The 14,730-nt window shown below is 42.5% G+C and overlaps 2 long non-coding RNA genes across 9 annotated transcripts in view; one reads left to right on the forward strand and one right to left on the reverse strand.

Moving 5' to 3' along the window:
• LOC112532097 overlaps positions 1-14,730 on the reverse strand; it is a 217,052-nt gene that overhangs the window by 155,619 nt on the left and 46,703 nt on the right. The gene's annotated exons all lie outside the window — the stretch shown is intronic.
• On the forward strand, positions 6,416-12,296 carry LOC112532164. The gene is made up of 2 exons (XR_003074586.2): positions 6,416-9,424; positions 10,186-12,296. It is a non-coding gene; the product is annotated as an uncharacterized LOC112532164 (long non-coding RNA).

Raw genomic sequence — 14,730 nt, forward strand, 5'->3', positions numbered from 1 at the left:
TTCCTCCACTGCCACCACGTACTGATCCTCTGAGGAAACAGACTCATGCAGAACTGGTCACTGCTCCTGGACGCAAACTGCAGTTGCACAAATTGGGCAAGGCACTTACTAGATGCACAGGAAGACACAAAGGCACAAAGATCTGAATAGCATTTCTGTTTCTGCCTTCAAGTACGCAGAGAACAAATTCTCCAAAATCTCTAAGATAATCTCTTTCTCTGTTGGTTATGCAAACTGTATTCCCTCGTAACTGGAAATGAGCACCTCTTCAGGACCCTACTTGCTTTTACTGCCTCTCTCTCCTCTCCCTCCAATAAGTCAAAACACAACAGTGAAATACCAAGCCTAACATACGCCACAATCTGAGTACACAATATTTTGCAATAAATGTAAATTTGATCCATATATATAAGCAGAAAGCTCCTGACTGTGAGAACAAACCAACCTACCTACTTCCCATTTGTGTTATGCAAACACTTTTTACATGTCTTTGCTCACTGAATGCAAACAGTAGGTATGTGCGCAGCCATGCCCGCAAAGCACACATTCCTCATTAAAATCCATGCAACCCATTTGTATCTCTTTGACTTTTAAACACTTCACCTTCCCACAGCTCCATCCTCCCCAGATCTAGTGATCCAAATCCTGTTCTTCTTCAGGCAGCCTGTCACAGCCAGGGCCATTAGTGAAGAGCTTCCTCCCACCCCTAAGGGTGTTACTGGCCTGAACCCCAGAATTAGTTACACCCAGTCTTGCACAGCTGGCAACATGGAGCTTGGTATCTTGAAAGGGAATATACAGCACTTTCCAACAAGGCGCTCTTTTTTTTTCCTTCTGGAAAATCAAGGCACATGAGGACATTAACACGCTTCATTTTCACACAGGAGAAAGTTTTTTCTCAGGTTATTTTTAGAAAGATTTATTGGTTTTAATTTTGGTAGTTGGATCCTAAAAAAGGAAGCATGGCACATGGCCTCTTAAAGAGTTGCAAAACCCACTCTCAATAAAATTTAATACGCCCCACATTAGCTTTTCTTTAATGCACAGTGTGGAGTGCAGCGGTATAACGTTTTTAGCATCAATCATTTCGGCACACTCCTGAGCAATGTGACTGCCTCACACCTCTGCAGATAGGACACATACAGCTTCTTTTGTTTGTGCTGTGCCAACGTGTGCAGACCCCAAACACATGCACACCCGCCAGCTTTTTCTTGCTCTCAGAGGTTACTCACCAGTGCAGGAGTCATTGCACTGAGATGAAGGGAGCTGAGCTGACACAAACTTGCTCTTAACAAACCAGATTGCCATCCCAGCAAAACAGGGGCTCTGGGTATGTACTCTGGGTGTGCATTTCTGCCCACGTGCGCATACAAGTAAATCTCCCATCCACTAATTCCTGATGGAGCAAGGGTGGCCAAATCTGCTGCTGCAGTAAATTGATGGAGTCCTGTGTAATTTGACAGAGCTGTAACAGGTTACTCCAGCTGAATGGTTGGCTCGGATGCTCTGGAAAGCTGCTCCAGGAAATAATTTCGCTGCCATTTCTATTATGTGAAAGCGCAGCTGCTATAGATTCTATTATTTATTGCATATTTCATGTCACTGGTGCAATCAGGAGGAGTACAGTGCACAATGAGGAGGAGAGGGACAACCTGGGTCACCAAGTCCAGTCCCTCCAAGATCACATTAACAGATGTTTTGCCAAGAACAGCCTCTGAACACTTCTCCATAACACACATACCACAGCGCAGACCACAACACACTCCTATCAACCTGAGGACAAACTAAAACTGCTAGGATGCAATAGCAGACTAGGTAAAAAACAAAGTGAACCACAGGAAGCATGAGAGATCAAAGCATCACCAGTATTCTAGGTCTCAGCAGTAACAGGGAATTCAACCCATCCCCTAAAAGAGAGTCCTTTCAGGTACCACCATATATCTTGGATGCCAGAGGAGCCATCTGGAGGTTTGGCTTCCTGAAGTTAAAATGTGTGCAGCAGATGATTTACCCAAGTAGATATTCACCACTGACATTTTGGCTATCAGTGTAGACCTCTATGAACTGCAAGTCCAGCTTTCTACAGGGTGGGTTAAATACCAGAAACAGTACAGAAAAGGTCTTCAAGAAGTCCTTGTTAGTCAGTCCATTGCTGCAAAACTATATAAATAGGTTCATACTGCCCTACAGGTAAGATTACAAAAGCAGAAATGTGAAAAGTACTACCTATTCAGAGCAACTATTCCTACTTTCCTAAAGGTAGTTTTCCTTTAGGGAAAGTTTCCTGTATAACACAGAGATCCACAACATCTGTGTTTTCAATAGAAACAGTCAGATCGGTGCAGCTTTGAGCCTCCCTCCTCCATGGGATATTTACTACGCTTTTCAAGCATAGTACAAGATTTGAAAGCAGAATTAGCTTCATATTTAATCATAAGTTTATCACCTAAGACTGATTCTCAAACAATTGGATGTGAATTGGCCACAGGATATGGTTAATAGGAAGTTCATAGAAAATAGAGCAAGTGAAAACTGGAGCCAAAATACATATGGCCTAATTTAAAAAACAGGATTAAAGGAAATTTGCTAAGTCATTTTGCTGCTAGATTTAATTAGTATGTTTAATATGTGAGATCACCTGAATCTACTTTTACTTGTTTTGTGTCCCATTAAGAGTTTCACAGGAGCAGTAATATGATTGAGTGGCCCTTGTGAGGGATGCAGCTTAGGCTGCTTTGAAACAAATTGAATTAATTTGAAATGATTCTTTCCAGGTATGACATTCTTGGAAACAGATGTGGGGATAAGGAGGGAGGACATCAGAAGTGTAGATTCACAGACGTATCATACACACTTTTTGTATATACATAAGGACTTTTTTAATATTTACAGAAATATTTTAGCACTAGAAGGTCTATTCTGGTAAGATTACAACTGATGTTACTCTTTAGAACTATGTTTGCATTTGAGTTGCAAGGCTCCTCACACTAATACTGCATCCCTATTCATTCCCTAGCTGCGGGGACAAGGTCCTGGGGTTTCTTCTGGAAAATGTTAGAGGGGAAATCTGCACCCAAAGGCTTTGTATGGGTGGCACAGCTTAAGACTTCTAGTCTCTAGCTGAGTTAGATCCATGGTGGAGAAAAAGGGGCCTTATTTTGACATTCACAGCCCTTTCCATGGATTGATTTTACATGGCAGTCACTCAGATTCTGCCCTGCTGAGTAGCAGCATAAACCCCTACATTGGATAGATTAAACAGATTTTATACTGTTTCCCAAACAAGTGGTACCACAAATGGTTTAAATAGTAGGGTTTCATACCTAAAATACAATACAGCAGAAGAGGTGGAGACAAGGGCAATACAGATATTATCTGGGGAAAAAGCTTCTAAGACCGATTTCTGAAGACTCAAAACATCTAAAACTTACACCAACTCTGCAAGCTACAAGTGCTCAGCTGTCCTGAAAGCAAACCCATGCACGCATGTTCTGATTTTAACCTACAGAAACATTTTAAAATCCAGGACCCGATCTGAAGAGATGCTGAATGTTTTCTCTTTTCAGCAGACAAGCCTACAAAGAGGTACCGAAGTGTGTGTATTGCCAAAGCCAGAGTGCAGCCACAAAGGCTAATTTACTGAGCCAAAAAGCAGTCACTGCTGCAACTGCCCTGCAGACGTACCCACTGCCTTCAGCAGAACTTCAGCAAAGACTGCGCACTTGCCACTTCACAGGGGGCACTCAGTGTCTCGCAGGCTCGCATTGGGTCTACATATGGATGAACTGAATGTTGCTTTTTTTTTTTGCTACGAGCACTTTTCCCCTTCCAGGCCTCCTTTGCTTTCAGTTCTGAAGGGTGAATTCATTGAAAACATCTGCACTACTAGAAATGTTCTGTGCTTTTTCCAAACCTCATCCCCATGGTGGCTATGTAGTAACAAAGAATAGACAGAGCTGCATAATGCAAGCCTGCAAGCAAGAAAAGGTGGCAAAGAGGGGGTGCTGAACACTGGGGCCTCACCGTATGGAGCTATACACTACCTGAGCTTCACTTACCCTCTCTGCACTGGGTTCTGCTCTTCTCTACACAGCCAAAAGGTTTCCACAGCAACTGCCACATCACATCACACTGCTCATACCTCGGAGGTACAGAGCACCTCTGAAGTGAATTTTACTCAGCAGTCTGTCATGTTAACTTCCGTACATCTATGAGTTGTTACATGCTCCCTTTGGTATCGAGGCCAATTCTGGAATTGTTTTCAGGGATCTTACATAATACGCATTTCTCCTCCTTTAGTCCTTTTTCCATCTTTTCATACTGCAGCCTTGCAGCAGCAAAGGAAGGGCTCTGTAACTGTGTCACAAGAGCACGGCAAAGGCACAAACAGGGCTGATCCTGCATCGCTCATGGGCAGCACAGATGTACTTGGGCAAAGACTGAAATACCACGTTTAAGATAGTGAACTTCAGCGAGCTAGTAGAATTCTTCACACACAGGAAGGGGAAGATTTATTTTTGTTTGGGGAATAAGGGATGTGTACCAGCCTCCAGCAGGCCCACCGGGAAGGCCCGTGTAAGGGCCTGCATGGCCATCTGTTTCTCCTCTGTGCCGGCGCTCTGGTGCCAGCTGCCTCTGTGGCTCAGCCATTCCACGTGCGGGCTCTCCTGCCCGGTCCCACTCTGCCGTCCGTCTGCTCCTCGCTAATCCCATGTCACCGTATGTCCCTGCTGCTCACCAACCCGATCTGGCCACATCCTGGCCTAAATCCCACATAAACCAAGGGAGGGGAATAATGGACACCTCCTCAATGGCACTGGAGCTGTTCGGGGAGCTCCTGAAGCAGATCTTGTGCTCACTTTGCCCTGACACACCAAACTCCCCTACCCCACAACACCATAAAAGCACGTCCCCAGCAAACAACGATGGAATATATTATATTTGCCGACGCAACACCTGCATCCCAAAGGTGCTGGGCGCAAGTCACAATTAGCACTGCCAAAGCAGCCCAGAGTTCAACAGCTCAGATAGACAGGCAAGATTCAATCCTAATACCAGACAGGCAGGCAGATAGGCAAGCTCAAAAGCTGCAGCCACCTGGGAGACGTGCGGGATGACGCAATCCAGCAGGGGCAGTTGCCAAAGTCGTTCTGACAGGAGAGGCCCGGAGAGGGCAGGGCGCCGGGGAGGGGAGCGGGCCCACGGCCTCCATCTGTGGGGAGGTGTGAAAACAGGCAGAGCCACGGCCAAGCTCCCTTTGGGGTGTCTCACAGCGCTGGCAGCCGTAGCTCGCTGCTTAAGCCTTGTGCTCAGAGACCATGAACAACTGGGATTGAAAAAATATGTATAACCTGGCTAGAGGACAGCAAGCTGCTGGGGGAAGGGAAGGGGGAGGCAATGGTAGGCTGAGTATCTGAAGGACGCTGACCCTAGTAACAGGGTGAGAAATCATCTAGGACGTTAAGTTTCACATTAGTGTTCTTCTGGATGAGATTAAGACAAGAACGATGAAAAGCAGCCAGACAGGAGGACGGGCTGTTAAATCAGCTCTTCTCATTCTCACTCCAGTACCTTTGTGAAGAGGGGAGCAGGGTTGCTCCCAGAGCTCACTCAAAAAGCAGCAGCCAGATCTGGCCTCCTCAGGTCAACTGCGAAGGAGAGAGGCTTGCTATGTACCACCCTTACTATATCTTGAGCCCCAGAGCCACAGCCACGGATCAAGCATGGATACGACTCAGAACAAAACAATGATGCCTCTCCCTGAAGAATTTACAATCGATCGAAGTATGAGAGAAGTAATAACAATTGGATGTAGTCTCTCCGCCAGGGATTTAGTAGTTTATAGTTAGTTGCCACAGCACTTTCACTAGCTTTTCTGCCTACTCTTTAGCTTCACTGCTTTCCAGCCAACAAATTAGTCTGTACAAAAACCAATATTGAAAAAGCAATTTTCACTTTAACCTACATGTTGAACTTCAATGTCTTCAGTGAACCCAGGGCTAGAGATGAACTGATGCACTTTTCAGGATAGGCTGACAAACTTAAATGTAGCCTAGATTATTATGGACTAAAATCCATACAAATAACTTCATAGTGTAACTGTTTGACTGCCAAATGCACTACATAAAAACTAGTTTCTATTTGTTCCCTAGTATTTCTACCACCACAGCAGATTGTGACAGAAAGGAGAGGAGAGGAGAGGAGAGGAGAGGAGAGGAGAGGAGAGGAGAGGAGAGGAGAGGAGAGGAGAGGAGAGGAGAGGAGAGGAGAGGAGAGGAGAGGAGAGGAGAGGAGAGGAGAGGAGAGGAGAGGAGAGGAGAGGAGAGGAGAGGAGAGGAGAGGAGAGGAGAGGAGAGGAGAGGAGAGGAGAGGAGAGGAGAGGAGAGGAGAGGAGAGGAGAGGAGAGGAGAGGAGAGGAGAGGTTCTGTCCCTGAATCAAATATGAATTCTCACTGAGAACACATTCTCACCTGAATTAGAGCATACAGAGCCTATGAGAGTTCCTGAAGATTTCACTGAGACTAAGCACTACAAATACAAATATTTGAAACACACTGGCTAAAACTTCCTGACCAAACACCCTGAACAATGTACATGTGTGGATCTGAGGGAGATATGAATTCAGTCTGGATCCAGTCCCACAAGGATCAATCCCATGTTGTACAGTACAAAGCATAACTTTGAGATTGAAGGGAACTGAAAATAAATCCTCAGTTCTGCTTTGGTAATTTTCCTTTACAGATATGCGAAGCACAAACGTTCACAAACAATATTCTTACAGAAGGTATTCTTCTCTTTCAAATAATTATTATTTAAGGAAATTCTAACCTCACTTAAAATGAGATGGATCATGTGATCATGCAGAGCTTTGTTGTAGAAAATAAATACTATTAAAAGTAAAATTAGCTTTGGAAAAGCTCAGGCAACAACCACAATCAGTCAGCCTAGCAGGCTTAAATGCGGACATGCAAGAAAGGCTCATATAATTCAGTGATGTAAGTTGTGAAATAATCTGCTTCCTTGGTGAGATAGTAGATCACTATTTAACACCACCAAGACAAGCACTTCCAGCCTCTTTTATTTAAGTACTGAACTGCCCTGGCTCTGTAGCTAAAAGTCTGTTGCTACCAGATGATGATGAAGTCAGAGGCAAGATAACTGGAGATAAACCTTCACAGATATTTCTGTTCCTGAAATTACTTCCTTTTCTATGCTCTGCAACTGGCCATGGGTCACAAGTTTGTTATTCCCTCTTAATGTTAATAAAGCTAAGACAATTCAACTGACTGAAGATCAGGTCCTAAATTTTTGATGTCCTTGATATCCGTCTGTCCTTGTCACCAAGATAGTGAAACACAGGCAATGTTTAGGGTCTCAAGTGAGCAATCTGTGTCTAAAACACTACTGTTACTAGCCCATATACTCCACGGATCACTGCCTGGATCACAAAAAGTCAGTTTTTGTCTACATGCTTTCTCGTGTGTGCCTTTTTCTTCCCCCTTCATATTCCTCTGTTTGTATCTGCAAATGAGCAGTAATGTAATTATTTTGGAATAGGGAAAAAAAGGAGAGATGAACATGACTTTTAAATACTTCCTTAAATCTTTTTCTAAGTCACACATTATTCTATAATTGAGAATCCCCAGCAGCAGATTTTTTCACAAAATGACAGCTTCGGTCCACTACACACATTTACATGGAAACTCTCACTCAGAGGGAGTGCCACAACAAAGATAAAATCCCAAAGACTGACACTTTGCTGTTATGATGTTGTGGAATAATATAGTGTTTTCTGACCCCAAACTTTTCTCCCCTTTGAAAGCAAATAAGTTGGAAAGTGCTCCTCAAGAAGATCAGTGAGAAGAGTACAGAGCATCCTGCAACTTGGGACTGGAGCTTCTGCCTCTTATTACCAGTTTCTCAGCCCACCTACCTTAACTTCAGAGATGCAGGAGGAATGGAGTATATGGGAAATGTAAATGGCTCAACAATGCCCAGAAAATAGCAGGAAGAAGAGTGTATAGCAATGAAAAAAAAAAGAGAAAATACAGATACAAAACCGAGGAAATATCAGTGCTGTTTGTACAGTTCTATTGTGAGTGTTATTCTGAGGAGGCCAGGAATGCTAGGCAGGGGGTCTGTGGTCTATGGTTTGTTTTTCCATCAATACATATGTCTGACTTCGAGTAAAAGATTAACGAGACAGCTAGCAAATGTCCTAGGAGACAAATGGATAAAATGCTGTTTGTACATGTCAGATCAGGGAGGGCTCATTCTCATCTCTCATTCTCTGAATGAATCTGCAAGGATGCACACCTGCACCAGGAAGATTTCCTTGACGAGGTAACCCTTTCCACTGCAGAACACATTGAGCACGTCAGCATACAGCTTACCTGACACGTACATTCTTTCGGTCAACGTGGTTTGGAAAGAACCTTCCACCTACTTTTTTCTGCATGTGACGTACTTTGTTGCATGTTACAGAAAAGCCCCAGGTAAAGTAAATGGAAACTCTAACCAGCAGCTATGCACCTGGTGTTTTTGCATTTCCCAACAGATATTACAGTTGCTGGAATGATATGTGAAACTTCTACAACACCTCCTATTGACAATTTAGTTAAGGTGTGGCATGAGAGAGATCTGTGTTATAGATACTAATGACCCATAGCCTGTTGCTAAACAGAAGGAATAAAGGAACCAAGGAAATGTGCAGGTCTGGGAGAAAAACAAACAAAAAAAACCCACTAAAACTCTACAGATATTTACATTCTCTTGCATTTGACAACAACCGGTCTGTTGCAGGCTGAGAAGATTACAAGCAGGTTTTCACACAGTTTCATTTTCCAGGGATGGTCACGGTGGTGGACAGAACAAGAAAGCTGTAACTAAAGTTTGTCCTTCCCTAGGTATCAAGAACTCTGCTGCATTTTCCTCTTCTGTCGGCAATTTGTGCTATTTGTGATCCTACAGAGCTGATGGTGTAATGCAGTTGGCCTGAGTCCCATTGCAAGGAATGCAGCGCTGCCAAGTCAACCACCCGTACTAACCACAATCTCCCTGCAGATCTCACTCACCTGGCAGCTCAGCTTTGTTTAGTAACGTAAATAAAAATGAGAGCACCTTTTCCTTTCTTCGCTGCCCTCCTCCATCTTTTGGGGGTCTTTTCTGGGAAAATGCAAGGGAGTTAAGCAGGTTCCCCAGGGCTAAAAGTGACCCATCACTTATAACATGTAACACTGTCATAACCTTCAACATCTCTCATGTTCTGATTTCTGCTTTACCTGAAACCTGAGAAGTGTGAGTCACGACCATTTCCCTTATACCACAATGAGGAGGAATGCTGATATGTGGGAACTGATGAAGAAGCACAAGGGAACCAATGTTCACCTCTTCATCCCAACGAAATCTGCTGGTGAATCACAGGGTAAGTACTTGACCTCACCCATAAAGCTGCGTGAAGACTGAAAGAACTTCCTTGTGTCTCTTTGCTGTGTCTCTGACTACTAGATTTATTTGCAGGAGTTGAGCAGTTAAACAACCCCAGTAAGCTCAGGGAGAACAAGTTCAAGTCTTGCCAAGGGCCACCCTTGACAACTCAGGTATAAAAAATAGGAGCTATTCCATTTGGTGAGTCAAAAGCAACTGGACCTTTTACTAGATGCATGAGACAGACTCACTTGGCTGAGGAAAGGGGAGTGTTTAATCACACTGGGCCCTTTTCCAATAGCAATATCAGATATATTTTTGTCAGAAATGTTTAGAGACCTGAATGGGAAGGTGATGTTGCAGGAAGTTAGCCCTCAAGTGATGTTTCACTTCAGTCTGCCAGCACGTAAGGAACTGTGGAATAAGGTCATCCAAAAACTGGAAAGCAATTACAAAATCCTATACCCACATCTGAAGAGCAGGAAAAGGGGACACCAATAAATGAATGTGATTTGTGACAGACTGAACAGCCTTCTTTATTCAAGGCTCTCTGTCATGTAAGAATAAAAAACCAAAAAACTTTTGCTCACTTTCCACCCCTGAGTTTAGCTCGTGAATTCTTGAGAACCTGGCCCATAGTCACTGCCACAGTGCCGTGTCTCCCTACCCCAAGAGTGCTGCCAGAATGCAGGAAATAAGACACATGCTGGCCCATTCTGTACTTTATTCTTACTTCTATTTTTTTTCCCTCCTTTGCAGCTGCAAAATACAACTGAGCAAGTTAAATTCCACTTCCCTTGAACACGGAAGCAAGTAGTACATTTTGTCACATGGCCACATCAGCATATCGCAACAACAAGCAGAGTCACCTGGTGAAACGACCCATTCAGAGATTTAGAGGGAAAATTTCCTTAGGGCAGGTGGCACTGGACATCTGGCAGCCCTCTAACTTTTGTTCTGAGAGTAATACCTACGCTGGAGGGCATCCTGCCAGGAGCTGCACCCACCTGAGACACGGCCAGCTCAAGATGAAAGGGAACACAAAATTCAACAGGACAGTTATCTTTTACTGATGTTCAGGACCGAGGTACCTGGGAACACAATAGCTCCCCTTAGGTTTTGGTACTGTTTGGTAATGTCAGGCAGCTAAGAAAGTTAATCAGGCCAGAGACAGGCTTCTATATGCTTTCTCCACAAGGATTAAGAACTACTTGCCAAGTATTCAGATTGGGTAATTGCTACCTGGATTAGCAAAGGGTATGCAGCCCAAAAATAAAATAATTGCTGAGAGTTTCTGATAGATTGCATCACTCCATGCCAAAGTATATGGCAGAATGAGAATCATCAACATATGATGTAAGGATACAAGACTGCTCATAGTACAGACACCACAGCTGAACCCTTTGTGGCTGGCTGAAGGAGAAAAAATATTAACACTCACATTCTGCTTATAGGAAAGCAATAATCTGATTCTGAACTCCAGAAGCATTTGTGGAATCCACAGACTGCCCAAAATAATATTTCCTTTCTTAGAACACAGGGGACAAACATTCATCCTTGCTCAAAAACGTAAATTTGACCAAAGCTAATTTTACCCCAGTGTCAAACTATGAGATCATTGTTCTATCAGCATACAAGTTTAGCATCACATACTTTGTGACCAAATGCAACCTGGAGCAGAGCCTATACTGTCCATCAGGAGTGCTGCTCACAGGATAAAAACATACATCATCCATTGTATTTGACTAAATAGACCGAGTGAAACTCAAGTTTCTTCTTACATAAATGATTAGGTGTTACAAAGATATACGGAAACATCAGGTATTCCGCATATTACAACATGATTATATGCAAGAGTGTAAGATTCCTGAACTATTTTAGTGGTCCTTTTCTTCTCTGTATCCACACAGTAATACAATCAGGGGAAGAGAACAGAAATTATTCAAATTTTCACTCCTTTCCCATCAGCCATGCATACAGTGCTGACTCAGGAACAAACATTAAAAAGCAAGAGTCATGAGGGAACGTACAAATCCAATTGTACGTCTCCCAAGGGAAGTCATTACAACAGTGTCAAACAGGCCTTAAGTAGGAGGAATGAATGAACAGGAAGGGGGAATATTTGGCAGGATGGAAAAAAAAAGCACTGGTAGAGAAGGTCCCGATAACAGCAAACTACATCAACGTGCTCAGCACCCAAACTGCACTGCAATCCTAAGGTTTTTAAGGAGGAAAGTGGTAGCGTGTATCAAGCATTCATAAGGAAGACATGATATAGAAATAAAGGAGAGGCACAGCATTAAAATATCCAGTGCATGGCCCAGTTATGTGTGCCATTAGAAGATTACACTCCTCGTTGTTTTGTTACGTTTACAACTAAAATCATTAATTTTTGACATAACTGCAAACAGACGAAAAACTAAATCTCTAAAAATGCAGGAAGACAGCATTATTATTAGGGCTTATTCAAACTACCAAACCTGGCCATGGATGAAATATTAATTAAAGGTTGCATTTGGAACCTTCAGAAAAATGATTATTCAACACAGCAATGATGTTTTGCCCAATTGTTTAATAAAATTTTATCTTACTGTGCAGCCAAGCTTAGACCAAAAACGTTAGCGAATAAAGGATCACAGAGCTCTAATGACAGGCTGAAACTGGGGAAAGACATGTGTGTATTAATATTTAGCTTCAGAAAATATGCAAATTGCTTAAATATCACTGCTTTTGTCTTCCGTAAGAGATAATGGTTAAATAGTCAACCTTATTTCAATGACGGGTAGATCATCAAATTAGCACCTAAATTAAGGATCCAATTAGTCTCTAATAAATAATTTGTCAATAAAAGCAAAACCAGTACGATTTAATCACATACAGTTTTCTTGTATTGTGTTTTTTTCCCTCTTATTGCTACTAAGAATAGGGGGTTTTAATCAATGCCCAAATCGCTCCCTTAAACTAGGAGGTATTCAAAAATCAGATCTTGAAGCATGCCTCCTTCTCCTACGTATGCATAAAATGCTTCTTTATCTTTTGCAAAAATATCTCTTTTTCTTGAGGCAGGAACTACAAATTCCACTCCTCCCATTCACACTGAGGAGAACATTACTCCCTAAACAGACTCACTTAGTCCAAAACAAACAGCAAGATATCTAAAATATCCCTTCGTTTACTAAGGGAGGGAGAGAGAGAGCACCTCCTCCTTGGGACGAGGGGGGGAGAGAGAGGGTGGAATCAACAGGGCTGTATTCTAACAGGGCTATCTCGTCTTCAGGTACCACGATCAAATTTATGAGCATTTCCACAGGAAAAACAAAATACAAAAAAAAAAAAAAAAAACCCAAAAAAACAAACAAAAGAAAACATATCAGGAGGATGCAAGGGCTGGCATACAGCAGAACTGATTCCCACAAGTTTGAAAACACTGATATTTTTCATGAAAGAGTTGTTAATCTTATAATAAAAAATAGCTTTTTAATGTGTTTGGTACCGAGAGACAGGGTTCCCCAGCACTGACCTCAGCATGAACGGCCCTCCCTAGTAATAGGGCTGTGGAAATATTGCTGGAGGCAGGTCTTGCACTGCTGTCTTTTGTCTCTGCTCTTAGTCCTTGCAGAGGGATACTACCAGAAGCAGTGAAAGGCCATAAAACTGAATGCACCATTTTAAATCAAAAGGCTTTCAGTGGTTGTATTAAAGGGGCTATCTGTGTTCCCAGCAGTGGCTAGAGCAAGTACTCGGTGCAAACATCTATGCAGGTGCACGGTTTAAAAGAAAAAAGGACATCCTCCTCCCCTTTAAGGGATTATATTCTTGACTTTATATTCATTAAGTCTGTTTGACTAAAGAAGGAGAAAAAAAAAGAGGGCAGAAGGGAAGAAGGAGGAGTGGGGTAAGACTAAGAAAAAAGAATTGATAGGAGAAAAGAAAGGGCAAATAAAAAGCAGAGAAGGACAATGAGAGGCGATATCTGACTTGGACAAGGGGTAAACCACAAACCTAGTCATTGCCAGTGTCCTGGAACAAAAATAACCAGTGGCAGGACAGCTGCTGGTGCCGTGGGACGGTGCCTCCTCCACCAGCTCAGCATGGGGCAGAGCCCCAGTCCACTTTCAGATCTGCCCCTTACACTGTGCTGTGTGACAAAACTCCGTGTTCTCTCAGTCCTTGTGGTTGTGGTTAGGAAACTGCTGCATGTTGGGTCTCAATAGAAAAAGTATTTTAATACAAGAAAAACAGGAAACTCAAGCACGTTTTGGGTCTAATTCAATTTCAGTTCCCCGATTCCTTTATTTTCTATGGACAAAAGGCATGTAACAAAATTATGAACTGGGACGTGAAGAAAGCAGAACTGTGCACATGACAGATAAAGCTGGCTCATTATGTGAAAACTGAAGCCGTGCAAAATATAAATTCAGAGCAGATTAAAACACCTCTCATCCAAAAACCAGTTAGGACCACTCAAGCTAATCCAGGCACCTGGACAGAGATTGAGCAGAATGTATAGGAACTGGCACAGGTCGTGGTTTCATAAGAGGAGAGCAGATTATTAAAACAAAAAAAAAAATGCAAATATTACTTCTTCATTTTAAGCTGAAATCCACCTCTGACTTTGGAATCTCCAGACAGAAGGTATAGCGTATCAGTTCAATGTCAGCCTCCCCTTACTCTCTTTGCGAGACCATCAGCGCATTTTAGTGCTAATGTACTAAAGCATGACACTAGCTCAAGATAACCACATTCTATTGAGAAACATAACAATAGAAATAATGGAATAAGCACTTCATGCAATTTGCTAGGAATGTAGTTTGGACACCAACAGCCAAAACAAACTAAAATGGCAAATGCGAGGACTCTATTTTGAAATGATCTGCAAACAGACTCAGCAGCTTTACAGGGGGTCATATTTTCCACAAGGATAAACTGTCCTTGAACAATATTTTCAATGTTCTGGGTACTAATGTGGTTTCTTTTCATGCGGATTGTTCTCACCTCGTCTCCTTTTCCTTGAACAAATATTTACACTGACCAATAAAATTTTGCTCTCCCTTTATGAGTTAAACAGCATCACATTCCCACACGCTGTTTTATATATCCATACAAAGAACATACATGCCCACAAAAAATGACATCTCTAAACTACTGCTGATATGATTATTTTTAAGTAATCACATTCATTGTAGATTTCAGTCCTGATCCGTTGATGCACTTAATTCACTCTGGTATTAGACTTGTGATTGAGCAGAATGAAATATTCAGCTCAAGAAAGGAGGTGACATATTTCACCACAGACAAAACATT

The sequence above is a fragment of the Gallus gallus genome, chromosome 3 (genome assembly GCF_016699485.2).
Source record: "Gallus gallus isolate bGalGal1 chromosome 3, bGalGal1.mat.broiler.GRCg7b, whole genome shotgun sequence".
Taxonomy (NCBI): Eukaryota; Metazoa; Chordata; class Aves; order Galliformes; family Phasianidae; genus Gallus; species Gallus gallus.